This window comes from Lutra lutra, chromosome X, assembly GCF_902655055.1.
Source record: "Lutra lutra chromosome X, mLutLut1.2, whole genome shotgun sequence".
NCBI lineage: Eukaryota > Metazoa > Chordata > Mammalia > Carnivora > Mustelidae > Lutra > Lutra lutra.
In genome coordinates this window covers 25,083,223-25,097,888 of record NC_062296.1, presented here as the reverse complement: position 1 = coordinate 25,097,888, position 14,666 = coordinate 25,083,223, and positions in this window count along the sequence as shown.

The window sequence follows — 14,666 nt, the reverse complement described above, 5'->3', positions numbered from 1 at the left end:
TTCTGGAGCCCAGGAGCCAGAGATACCCAGAAGAAGCTAGAACCGCATCAAGCCTGTCTGGGAGCTGGTGCCACAGAGGAAAAGCAGCCACTTCTAAAGGTGCAGTCTCAGGCTGGAGGGTTGGGGAGAATGGTAAGAAATATCATGGCTTCTTCCCTCCTCCTGATCTCCAGTCTCCTACCTGCATCTTTCTTTGGCTGAACACAGCCAGAAGCTAGTTTTCACTGAAGCCTGAGCTGTGTAGTCTGCAGAAGTTAGCATTTGGGTGCTACTAAGCAGGATAGGGGAAAGGCAAGAAATGAACCTGTGAGCAAACAGGTCCGGAATTGGCACACTCGTTTTCCTTTCTGTAAAGTAGGACAATAGTACCTACCTCCCCGACTACTGAGACAATTTAATTAGGGAGTTTATGTAAAGTGCCTAACATACTACCTGTTACAAAGCAGTGCTCAATACATGTTAATTTCCTTTCTTAGTTCCAAGAGCTCAAGAAATTCCTCCTGTTTCAAAATGCCTTGATCCATCAGGAACTGAATACTGTTTACATATTCAGAGCCCTTTATTTCTAAGACAAAATTAGGTAATGTAGAAAAATTTTGCTCACATTTTCAGCTGTGGTAATTTCTAACATTTCCTTTGAAAGGAATAAAATGATTTCTTCCCAAATGGTCATTTCAGATTTTTTTACTTTCATACCAGATATGTGCCCTAGTTTACCACCTAAGCTGTATTCTTGCCTGATTTCGATGTCTGATAGGGTCCTATAAATTGATTTCTCTCACAATATCAGTTTGCAGTAGCAATGGTCCAGATCCAAAGGAGTTAACAAAGTCTACTAGTGAATACTAAAAGGGGGCTTTTGTGATGGAGGAAAGTCCCTCAACAAAAAGCTAACTGAAGATAAACATCCCCACTGTCAAACACCAGCTGAGCCCAAAGCCTCCTGTTTATGTTAGAGAGACCTCTGTCTTATCAATGTGTCCTTCAGCCTCATAGACCAGCCACGAATATTTCAGCAAATAAATTTTGGAAAACCTTTGCTAGCCTTTTCAGAAAATAAAAATGCAAAAACTGAAACAAAGTGAATGTTTAAGCCTCGTGCATTATTCGTCATTTGAGATATTGATCATGAAAAGAAATTTGTGTTTCAATTGCCTATACTGTCACTTAAAAAATCCCATCCATAAGGGACTGGAAAATTGTGGGACTTGGAGCTGCCATTGACATTGAAGCTAGACATAGAGGAATGGTGACTACACAAGTTGTTTGTGAAGGAAATGCAATTTGCAGCAACAGAGCACCTTTTAAAACTATCCGTGGCTCTCCCTCTACTCCCCAACTCTCCAGCTGAGGCATGAATTTCCAAAGTCAGGAAAATTACACAAGGAAACAAAGATCAAAAAACAATGGAAGACATTTTTTCAAAAGCTGAAGGTATTTTGTAAATAATGTTATTAATAATAACAAAAGTGGGAGAAATAGAGTTTCTGCTATGACTCCTGGATTCAAAAGGAAAAGAAAAAGAAGACCCTCATAGATATCAGCATTGAATGGAAGATCAGGGTTTTTTTTTTCATTTTACCATTAACTAAATAACTAACTGGAAGGTTCTGTGCAGTTCGCATCATTTCTCTTGATTTCTGTTTTCAATCTATGTGTAAATGATGGTGTTAGCCAATGATTTCTTAAAGTTTCTAACAATGGCAAGATGTGTGGGCCAATAGGCAGAAGCTTTATTTTAGGATTCTAATATGTAATGAGGAGGTCAGCCTGAAGGCAAAGGGAGCAGTGGAAAAGGGAAGGGGAGAGCACTGTTTGTATTTCTGCTGAGCCAGAATAAATAATGATCTTCTTTCTGTCAACAAAAGGCTTAAATCGGCAGACTAGGTAGACAATGTCAGTAAGGATTTATAAAGATTTGTCCTTGGGGTTAGCTAAAAGTTGACTCTAGTAAATATAGTCATTGTTCACATGGAATACCCAATTTCCAACCACTTAGTCCTGCCTTGCTTAATAATTATTTTTATGAAGATGGTAAAATAAAATAAAATAATAAAATTGCTAACACAAAACAATTAATCTAAAGGTTACAACTCTTTAGTATCCTTGCCGTGTTAGAAACTTGTCGGCACTAAACACTGAGATAGGACTGATCCTGTCAGGAGGGTACACTTTGATGGAAGAATGTGTAGTGACAGTGACAATCGGTGACCTACCAGATAAGGTTTCAAGATCTACTAGTAGATGGTATGCTCTTTGTTGAGGTTATTCCTGCTACCCATGAAGAAGGCCCTTGTTGCAATTGTTCTTATTTCCCAATATACCAGTAAGATAAATATGGTTTAGATCTCTTGCTTTGGACTATGCTTCCCTTCTTAAAATCACCCATTAAAACCTCCCCTTCCCTGTGTATCATAAACTCAGTCCCATGCACGATGAATTCTAGTTAATCTGACAAATCAATCAAATGGGTTAGTGAGCATTTAAAAATACAAAATATAATAAGATATATTGCTCTTGTGATTTAAAATATCAGCCTTGGGGTAAAACAAATATGGTCTCTGATCCCAGCTCTGCCACTTTTATAAGTTGTGTAACCTTGAATAAATCATTTAACCCCCCTGTGCCTCAGTTTCCCCATCCTGAGCAATTGAGTAGATCTCACCTCACAGAGTTTTTTGTTACGTTCAATAAAGCATCAAATAGAAAACCTGGCAGAAAGAAGGTATTCAGTATCTTGCCCTGTTCCTTCCTTCCTAATCTCCTTTTATTTTTTGCCTGAACAATTTATTTTTTCTAGCTTTCCATGGCATTCTGTTTTGATTCCACCTATGCAATTAACCAGTGATCGTGATAAAGGAACCAAAAGCCCAATCTGTTGGCACCAAATATGCCCTGGAAGGCTATTAGCCAAAACTGCAACATGGTTCCATTTCCTATTCCAGATTCTGCTGGCTTTTGATGCCTTGAGTTTATCCAGAGTAGATGGCAATTTAACATTTCCTGGTCCATGGAACACTTTTCCAAAGCCTTTTAGTGAAGTTAATCAACATCTAAGGGACTGCAACAAGAGACAGTAAAGGAAGTGTCTAGAGTTTAGAGTCAAGTCGTTCCAGGACAAAGCCAGTCTTGCTAGTGCTCAGGAAATATCTAGGTGGTCTTCCTCAGAGTGAAAATAGTACAGCTCTCCTACCTTTTTTTTTTTTTTTTCAAATATTGCACAAGGGCTTTCACCTTCTCAAAATAGCTACTCCAGACATTTTCAAATAAACTCACCCAAACCCTTGGACACTAATACATCTAAAGTGCAGGGGGTAGAGAGGGCTAAACATTAGCTTAGAAACACCTTTATCGGGTCATTACTAAGACAGCTAGCTGATTCCTCCAGGGTTTAATTCACAGAAGAGCAAATTGTAATTTTTCCAACAGGAGCTAAGGAGCTGGCTGTGGCCATCACCTTTATTACTCTAAACAGCCAGGCACTCACAGTTGTCAGTGTGCCCTCATGCCACTGCAAGGGAGGTCCATCTCAATAGGCAACATGGGGAGAATGGACAACATTTTTGATGGCTGCTTATTAAAGACATACAACAGAATTGTCCCACAGCATAATGTTGACCTTTTGGTCTTTAGAGCACGACTTTACAAATAAATCTGGTGCCTTGATAAAATTCATGAATCATCAGGCCTCATCTGAGGGCCACAGCTGTTAAGACGCAAGAAGGTCAGGTGCCAAATAAAGCCCTATCAGGACTTCTCTTGATAACAAGGAAGATCAGATGTGAGGTTGGGCTGACAAACTTACCTCACTAATTTGAATAATATGGAGAAAACTATTCATTAGTGTAAGTCTAAATTCCACATTTATGAATTTTTATGCTTTAGTGCATTCAAACATATCCAGTGACTCAGAAGTCTATAAGCAGGGTTCTTTAATGCAGAAATAAATATTTTAAATTAACTGCTAGGGGTCAAATATGTAGTTAAGACAGTAAGTGCTATAGGTGTTTTCCAATCCTGAAGCAGTTGAAGAGGGTTTTATTGGAACAACAGGATTTGAGTTAGGTCACAAAGGAAGGGGAGGACTTAGAAAAGCAAAGAGGAGAGGCAATGATTTTTCAGTTGTGTTAGTCCCTTGAAGTTCAAGGAACAAAGGCACAATCAGGGTACTTGGGTGAGGAGAGAAGTAACCCTCTAGTGTAAGATTATGTGAGGAAGTAGGGAAATACAGGAAATGGTCTCAGTGACTTCACAGTCAGGCACTGCGTGGAGCCTAAAGATCTTTTAGGATGTGCAGTTTTAGTAATTGAATAGCAACTCCAAAGTTCCAACAAGTAACCAGACAAGTAGACATCTATTAGTTTCAACTCTAATCATTACTTTACATTTTCAACTTTTCACATTTTCTGTTTTCCTCTTTCTAGTTACATCTTTCTATGTCCCCACTCTCCTACAAATGACTTGATAGTCTCTCTCTCTCTCAACTATTTGCTTATTTGTAGCTTCCAATTATTATAATATCCTGTGTCTCTAGGTTCTTGCCCACTCTTCCATCTACTGACACTCAGACTGATACCTCCTGACTTCCATCTATAGATACTCATATATGTGTCTTTCATACATGAGCCACAACACAGAGAATCTAAATGGGCTAGACTGTCACTGTTGAGTTCAGAGTACCCCTTTTAGGAGAACTCTTATGCCAGGTCACCCATAGATCACAGACCTATCTAACTGACTGAGTTTGAGTAAGGCCCAATCAGTCGTGGCAGGGATGGTACAGTCATTTGGCATAAAGCATGGTGGCTACCTGTTGGGAAGTTCTCAGAAGGAGCCAGGCAAATGACTTCTCACAATGGGTAGTATATCTAAAACCAGATATACCCCACAAGCTGGAGATAAAAAGGTGATAATTTACACACATTTGGGAAATAATGAGCAGATCAATATATTGGTATTCTAGGGCTACCATAGCAAAATACAACAACGGGTGGCTTAAAGAACAAATAGTAACTTTCTCACAGTTCTGGGGGCTAGAGGTCCAAGATGAAGGTGCCAGCAGATTTGGTTTCTTCTGAACATCTCTCCTTGGTTTGCAGATGGCTGCCCTCTCACTGTGTCCTCACATGGTCTTTCCTCTGTATGTCCACAACCCTGGTTTTTCTCCCTGTGTCTAAATTTCCTCTTTTTAAAAGAAGAGAATTGGATTGGATTAGGACCCACCCTTCTGACCTCATTTTAACTTAATTCCCTATTCGAAGGCACTATCTCCAAATATAGTCATATTCTGAGATATTGGAGGTCTGGGCTTTACCATATGAATTTGTGGGGGAACATAATTCAGCCCATAACAATCATCATGACTGAAGAGGAAGTGAAGGAATGAGAGAAGGAAATAACTTTTGTTAAGAACCTGCAATGGGAAGTAGTATGCTATGTGCTTCTATAAGGTCTTTTTTGTTTGATTCTCCAAAGAACTCCCATGAGAATGGTACTTGTCATTTTAATTTTATAGAAAAAGAAACTGAAGACCAAACAGTTTAAGATTATACAGTAACTGAGTTGAAATTCAACCTCAGCTGTGAATGACTCCCAAACCAGTATCCTTGCCACTACATACTGCCACTTCCCAGGGCTACTTAGAGGGGTCCATTCAGAAATGTAAGAATTGACTCTATATTGCCATTTATTGCATGGCATATTGCTACCTATTGACATTTAGAGAAGACCCTAAATGTCAAGGCAAAAAGTATGATGGAGAATCATTGAAGTATTTGAATTGAGAAGAGAAAATAGTGGTACAGAAAGTGATGTTTTGGGAGAAATCAGAGGGTGAGACAAACCATGAGAGACTGTGGACTCTGAGAAACAAACTGAGGGTTTTGGAGGGGATGGGGGAGAGGGGTTGGGTGAGCCTGGTGGTGGGTATTATGGAGGGCACATATTGCATGGAACACTGGGTGTGGTACATAAACAATGAATTTTGGAACACTGAAAAAAGAAAAGAAAAGAAAGGAAGTGATGTTTTAGGGAATCTAATAAGAGCTGACTTACATTGAGTGTTTGCATCAGACATTGTAATAAGAGCTTTACATGAATTAACTTATTTACTCATCACAACCTTATGAAATAGATATTATTATCTCCATTTTACAGAGGAAGAAATTGAGAAAGGAAGGGTCAGTAATTTGCCCAAAGATCACACAGTTTGTGAGTGGCAGAGCTGAGATTTAAACACAAGCAGTCTGCTCAGAATTAACCTGACACAACGTATGAAGGATGAAATACAGGAGAAAGAGTCTGGACATAGACTAGTTTAGAGGTTATCATTAAGTCTCATTTCAAGATGGGAAGGGCTGGATCAGGGAGACAATGGTATAAAAGAAAGGAAGGAATGGATTTGGGAGACAGGATTTGTGAAAGATCTCTGACTCTCACTGTTAGGAATGGGACATCGGCAGGGAAGGAGGAAGATAGAGTTGCTTGTCTGCCAGGTCTCTTTAAAACCTATCCCTAGGTTCCCTGCCTATTCATCCATGACTAAAACAGAAGGAAAAACAGAACAGAATCTTGCAGGTGTGTTTCTCTAAAGCAGTAGCCTAAACTCACATGACTTGTTCTTTCCAATCAAAAGGTAATAATTTTCTAATCCCAAGGGAGAGGCACTTGCCCCCACCAAACAAAAGTCTAACTACCATCTATTATATTTACTAGTGATTTAGAAACAATGGTTTCCTTAGCAACGAGGAAATAACAACTTGGTTGTCTGGAGTTAAAATGAAATTTTTAACATCTCAGAAATTATATTCCAAAAGGATTGCAATATCTCATAAAGAATCATGCATTTTGCCCAGTATTAAAGAAAATTGAATGTACTTAAACAAAGATATTGAAAGTAGTTTTTATGGATGTTGACAATCTCTAGACTAGGGCACACATTTAAAAAAATTATGGAGATTTCATGGAAAAAGGTGGAAACTAGATTAATTGTTGACTAACAATCTTCAAAATAACTCAGTTTGTCATTAAAAAAAAGTACCCCTATTTTTTTTCCCACATCATATTCATTCATTTGAAAATGAAGGGGAAAAGGGAAGGAAGCAAAGGTTTAGTACCTCCTACCCTGGTGCTTCCACACACATGATCTATTTTTAAAGATTTTTATTTATTTATTTGACAGAGATTACAAGTAGACAGAGAGGTAGGCAGAGAGAGAGAGAGGAGGAAGCAGGCTCCCTGCCGAGCAGAAAGCCCAATGCAGGGCTTGATCCCAGGACCCTGAGATCATGACCTGAGCCGAAGGCAGAGGCTTAACCCACTGAGCCACCCAGGTGCCCCACACATGATATATTTTTAGTCTAAAGATTGCATTTCAACCATTCATTCAACCTAATCATTTTGTTTCCTGCTTCCAGGAAAGATCTTTCCTAATGAACACACTTGCCATTCAGAGAAAAAACTAGGGGTCAAGTGTATCCAGTCCATTGGGTGACTATGTATTGATTGGCATTCAAAGATGGAGGCAGGTCTGGCAGCAGTCGGGGTTGTTGGGGTTCCAGTGACCTAATGGCCAAAATGGTCATTGCTGCAAGGCAAATCCATGTGGATCTCAGCACAGACTGCAAGAATGTCAGAACAGCACCAAGGCAAAGAGCTCTGCCAAAGTTTGGTGCCACATTGATAATACCCTCCGATAGAAAGGATAGAAAACAAAGAGCCTTTCGTCTTCCAAGGCCTCTGCTGGAACCTGGAAGTGATGATTGAGAGAGTGATGACCATGATACATAGCAAGTTATTTCAGATGAAAATCTCTTGGCCTGCAAATATTTCATTTTTTAAATCAGTGGTCATAGGTAGAAAATCACAATCCAGACACATTTTATCAAATATGCCAATTTATAAATGCTGGGAATTAGTACTGACCTGGATATTGGGGGAGGCCTAAAGACCACTTCTGCTTTCTCTGATTGTATATCTTCTTTATTTTCTTTACAAGAAAGCTATTATCAGGACAATATATTGTGAAGTACGATTACTTTAAAGAGAAAAACTTGGTCGGCCTTTCCATCCCCCGGCCAAATTCGATACAAATCATTGCCATCATCTCTAGTCTGTGTGAAGCCCCTTGAGCAAGATCATTTATCCAAAAGCAACAAAGTGGCCCCTCTCTTGAATTTGCTCTGCCCAATGTCCTGAGTTCCCCATGAAATTGTAACTAGTTCTTCAGCCCTTAATTTTCCTCTCCAGTCCTTCTCAATACTTGTTTTCTTTTGCAAGAAAACTCATTGCTAACAATAAATTTCAAAACGCTACCATGCATTCAAGAGGCAGTGCTTGGCCAAAATGAAATCACATTCTCTGGAGACAGACAGTTCTGGATTTCAACCATTTTATTCATTGCATGAACTTAAGTAATTTTATCTGTGAGTCTCAGTTTCTTTGCCTATGTAATGGGGGAAATAACGTATTACCTCATAGGTTGCTGCAAGGATTAAATGAGACAATACATATAAAGAGTGTAGCAGAGTGCTGAGTAAGTATTCAATCTAATGTTAGGTGTTAAAATATTAAAATTAATAAATGTAACATATAAAAAGTGCTTATCTTTTTCTTTCCTATTTTGCTCTCTATTATAGCAAAGCAAAAGGAATAATGAGAACCCATTACAGGAATCCATATTTTTTCATGTTTCTCCCACTCACAGTAAGGCAGCCCTTCTCCTGCACCCTGGGAAGTAACTCAAAGCTGATTTTGACTCACGTCTTTTTTTTTTAAGACTGTATTTATTTATTTATTTGAGGGGGGAGGAGCAGAGGGAGAAGTGGGCTCCCCACTGAGCATGGAGCCAGATGCAGGGCTCAATCTCACGACTCTGGGATCATGACTTGAGCTAAAGGCAGACACTTAATCAACTGAACCATCCGGGTGCCCCTTGATGCAGGTCTTCATAGTTGTACGTGAGTGTGATGCATGGCTCTGGGTTTAATCATTCAGATACATGAGGTTCAGTCTAGGGCATTAATACCAAAATACCAAGTACAGCAAGCATAGATTTCCCTGGTTGCAGCCTCAGACATCTTTAAAAAAGTATCTTCCTCTGAGCCACCACAATTCTGCCTAATACAGAGAATTCCAGCCAGTTATGTCCAGGTAAGTTCAGCAATTTCCCAGTCAGTTTAAGTTGGATATTCAGTCATAATCACTATTTTCCCCCTTGGTTCACTCCCTTCCTCAGGATCAATGATCAGCTCTGGAGTTGTTTGGGAAAGAGGCAGCAGTTAAAAGGAATGCCACTATATTGGCCTTGCTTTCTTACTGCTGCAGATGTAACTCATCCCATCTGTTCCTAGGGCCAAATTTTGCACGACACTCCTTTGAATTCTCTATCAGTTGATGTTTGCTGTTTAACAAGCTACCTCAAAACTTAGTAGATTAAAATAACAACCATTTATTTAGCTCACAACTCTGTGGGTAAGCAATCTGGGCTGGACTCAGCTGGACTCATTTATGCCTACAGTCAGCTGGCAGTCAAGGACCTCATTCACATGTCTGGAGACTGGCTGGCTGTCAGCTGGGATGAGAACATAGTTGGGCCACATGTCTTTCGTAATCCAACAGGCTGATCACAGAGTGATCTTGGAATCCCAATGGAAGCAAGCGAAGGCACTCCCTAATATGTAAGCACTCCTTTAAGTTTCTACTAGTCATGTTTTGTTGCCTTGTTGGCCAAATCAAGCGACATGGCCAAGCTTACAGTCAATGTAAAGGATGGTATCAAAGAGTATAGAAACAGAAGGCACAAATAAATGAGAATTAGGTGTGCCTGGGTGGTGCAGTCAGTTGAGCATCTGACTATTGGTTTCAGCTCAGGTAGTGATCTCAGGGTCACGATCTCGGGGTCCTGAGATGGATCCCCACATCAGGCTCCATGCTGAACCCAGAATCTGCGCTCACCAGCTCCCTCTGCCCCTCCCCCCACACTCACATGCTCACTCTCTCTAAAATAAATAAAAGAAATATTTTTTTAAAAATAAAAAATAAAAATAAATTAGAATTTCTGCATTAACCTGACACAAATGGAAATCACTTGTTTTATTTATTTTTTTTAGAGGGAGAAAGGGTGCACACCCATGTGCGAGCAGTCGGCAGGGGTGGAGGTGGGGAAGAAGAGAGAGAATCTTAAGCAGGTGACACAGGGATTGATCTCCCAATCCTGAGATAATGATCTGAGCTGAAATTAAGAATTGGATGTATAACCAACTGAACTACCCAGGTGCCCCAGAAATTTCTTTTTTTATAGTCATTTGGCTCCCACTTAGCTCTCTTGTGCTGATGAGCCAGTCATAGGTGTTATATATCCCAATTCATGGCAGAGACTATTGAAATCACACACAGAATCTTCTTGTCCTGGATAAAAGCACCTTAGAAATACATTGGTTCTCTTTCCCTCATATAACCTCCCCCAGTCAATTCAGGGAACCACAGGATATTTTCATATGGACTTCCACATTTGTGGAGGGTTCAGAGAACTTAGGAGATGGGAGTTGGCAGGTAGTAAGAGTAGTGGAGACTTATCTTTGATGTTTTCTTGCCTAGACCTGTCACACAGTACAGCTCTACAATCAGACTGCTGCACTGGACTGAAAGGAAGTGGATTGCTCCACCAGGTTCCCAGGTCCTCACCTAGGATGTAAAACTCAAATCCTCGCTTCTTTGACTTATTTCAACCTTTAACTGGGATTTTCATCATGTTTTACTACCCTTCATATTTGGCCCAACAGGATGGGGGGACAGAATACAAAAACCTCCAAATACATGTCTAACTCTCTTTCTACCCCTCCAAAACTCTTTGCCCTTATCACTCCCTGCTTGAAAAGTCTTTTTTCATGTGTGCATGCATGCACAAGCACACACATGTTGTACATGTGACAGACATGGGGAGAGTATGAAAAGGCAGGAGAAAGTATTCACGTTGATCTTATATTCTTTCTAACTTTTTTTCTCAATTACATTGAAACAAGTGGCTTTTTTTCTTTTTGAACTCAGGAGCTAAAAATTTGTCACCTGTATTTTTGGATCTTATCCTAATAACACCCCCTATGAATTCTGGAAGCTATTATTCTGGATGCACAGATTCTGGACACTTAGTTCTCCTCTGAATTCTGCCATGACTGAAGGCAGAGCCTCCACAGAGGTCAGATAAGTCTTGCAATGGCCTTGCATAACTTGGTGGGGAGCAGCATGGAGGGGAGACCTGTGTTGAGGAATCCAAATGCCATGATTTACTAGGGAGAAAATTGTAGAGGCATAGTATCTTCAAGTATTAGTGGATGGGTTTTTATTCTCTTTTTACCCCTCATTAACCCTCAACATTTCCCATTAAAATTAGACCTTGAGCCTGAAACTTATTACCTCAGCCAAAAGCCCAATGCATAAAACAAAGAGTCACATTCTTGGAGTTTACTTTGGAATTAGACCTCTAAAACCCTTGGCAGAGCCACTGTCTCAATAGATAAAGCTGTGGATTATAAAACACAAGATTTTTGAGAGAGAAAAAGGTTTCGAGTTTCAAAAGTTTAAAGACTTGGTGCAAAGTCTTAGAGCACAAAAGTTATCTCATAAACAAGGGAGCTAGGAAGAATTTATGGTGAAAGAAGAGCTAATTTTCCACATCCAAAATGAAATTAAATTCAATTGGCTGAGGAAGGGAGGAAAGTTGAAAGTCATTTCTGGGAAGAGGGATGGTGGAAACCCCTGAAATATTTCGGGAATATTAAGAGCAGAGACCTCTGCTTAACTTCCCTGATGAAGCTCAAGAAAGCCACAAGTTTTGCAAAAATGGTGGCCAGACATGCCTAGATAGAGAGGATCAAAAAGTCTTCCAAATCTCCTAAGACCCCAGAGAGTGATGGGAAGATACATCAAAGTTATCTGCACCCTCAAGAAGGGTACAGATGACTGAGAGATGGGTAGGTGTCTTGTAATTTTAATAAGAAAACACAGTGAACTCCATACTAACTGTCCAATGTACATCTGGTTGGACTACAGATATTAGGAGACACTGCAATAGGGATAAAGACCAACAATTCGGGCGCCTGGGTGGCTCAGTGGGTTAAAGCCTCTGCCTTCGGCTCAGGTCATGATCTCAGGGTCCTGGGATCGAGCCCCACATCGGGCTCTCTGCTCAGCGGAGAGCCTGCTTCCTCCTCTCTCTCTGCCTGCCTCTCTGCCTCCTTGTGATTTCTGTCTGTCAAATAAATAAATAAATCTTTAAAAAAATTTAAAAAAAAAAAGACCAACAATTCATATATAATAAGAGCTAAATTCCCCTCCTCAGACACCAAAGGAAAGCAGACAAAACACCCTGTCTTCCACTTTGGTACTTAGTTGCTACCACATAAGAAAAAAAATGAAGAACAAAACCTTGATTTTTACTAGGTTTTTATTTGAAAAAATGTTTAATCATGCGTTTGACCAGTAGTACCTTTCTTTGTCAACATTAAGATTTCCGAGACCAAACAAAATATGCGCTACAAATTATACTGGTGAAGGAGAATCACACCTGTACATACTTAAATTTGACTATGAAGATCATACCTATGACAGGTTTTCTATTGCTGCTGTGGTAAGTCACCACAAATCTGGTGGCTTAAAACAACGCGAATTTATTATCTGATAGTTCTGGAGATCAGAAGTTCTAAAATCAAGATGTCAACAAAGCTGTACTCCCTCTGGAGGCTCTAGAGGAGAATCTGTAGCTTTTTCCTTAGCTTTTCTGGCTTTTAAAGACAAATCTTGGTCCTTGGCTCATAGCGTCTTACTTCCATCTTCCAGCAGCAAAGCATATTTCCCCACTTCCCTTCCTCTCCCCTCATATCTCTTGCTTTGACTCAGACTCTCTTTTCTCTTATAAGGACCCTTGTGATTATACTGGGTCCCACATAATCCAGGATAATCTCCCCAACTCAAGATGCTTAACTTAATCCCATCTGCAAAGTCCCATTTGCCATCTAAACTAATATTCACAGGTTTCAGGGATTAGGATATGGATATCTTTAAAGGGCTATTATTCTCACCTATCACACAGGATAATCTGAGCTATGATCTGAGATCCAGGAAGCTTCACCCTTTTATAGATCATTTTTTGTAAGAACCCATAAAGCCAAATGCTTAGGAGCACAGTCTTCTACACAAGGTAATGTTCAAAGATGATCTTCAGCCATTATGGATTGATATGGCCCTCCCGGTTGTTCACAGTCAGAATCTGTACTGATTAGTTGGTGCTTGCACTGTATCAGTTGTTAAATACTTTGACTCTCACCCCCGGTGACAATGACAAGTTGAGAAGTGACACCCTGACGGTGTGAGTAATTAGAGTGAATCCCTAGAGCAAGGCAGCCTACAGAGCTAAATGGGCTGAATAAGGCATAGATTTGGAGAAGTAGGTGGATAAAGGAGGTAAATAAAAATGATTTTGTTTTCTATGCATATGTCTTGGATAACAACCAAAACAGGCTAGTTTTCCAGCAATTAAAAAGCAGTTAGTACATAACTTCATGTCCAATTCCTTGTAATTTCTAAAGAAGATACAGGTGACTAATTTCCAGACCCCAAGGGACATATTCATTCATTCAACCATCTTCAGTGTCTGATCAGTGTTGGGAGTTATTCTAGGTTCTGGAGATGCAGTGGTAAATAGGACCAAATAGTCTGCCACAGGGTTCTCAAACTTCAGTGTATATAGGATTGTTTAATAAAATATAGCTTTAAGAGCTGTTCTAAAAAGGTTCCTGATCCCCTCTCTTAGAGAGTCTTTCTCAGAGGGCTTGGAGCAACACAGGAATTATTATATTATAAATTATTGACAGTTTTAAGTGGGAATGTTCTTGTGAAAAGGGCTTACTTACAGAGAGAAAATCGTCACAATGGCAATGGCATAAAAGAATCCTGAAGGTTAATCACTTAATATCTGTCTTCATTTCTGCTGAACCATCCTATGTATTGGGTCATACAAATACAATGAGACTCAGTTTATATAAATGCTAACATGTCTACAGCCTCTCATTTCCATTTGGAATTCCCATGTGGTCATTTGTTACTTTTGGTCAAAACCATAAATTTTATATCATTGTCTGCTTAATTATTTCAATAACTTGAAATAGTCTAGATCAAAAAGTAGTAAGTCTCTAGATCAGAAGATACTCTTCATGGTTTGATTTAGAAGGCCGACTGATCATTTTGACTTTCAACTATTATATCAAAGACAGGCTGTGCTTTATTGTACTAGAAGTCTTATTTATATTGATGGCTAGGACACACAGGAAGTTTGACATCTCTAGGTAAAACATGTTCCACTGACAGATTCTTCTACGGGAAATTGGCCCACACACAGCCCTTGTTAAGTTGACAGTGAAACACATGATTCCACTTTCCTAGCTACAGTCCTTTAGACTATAGATGGACAACTAAACCAAAGAAGTTCAGCCACAGACTTATTATAACTGACCTATGGCATGGCCTGGCATAAAAAGATCAGCCCTGAAAGAGGTGAGCTAAGTCAATAATTTCCTTTCTTAGTAGTTTAAACAAAAAGCCACAGAAAAGTTACAGGGTAATTGCAAGTAAGCTGTAGGAACTGAACTGAAAGGTCATTAACAAGACAAATC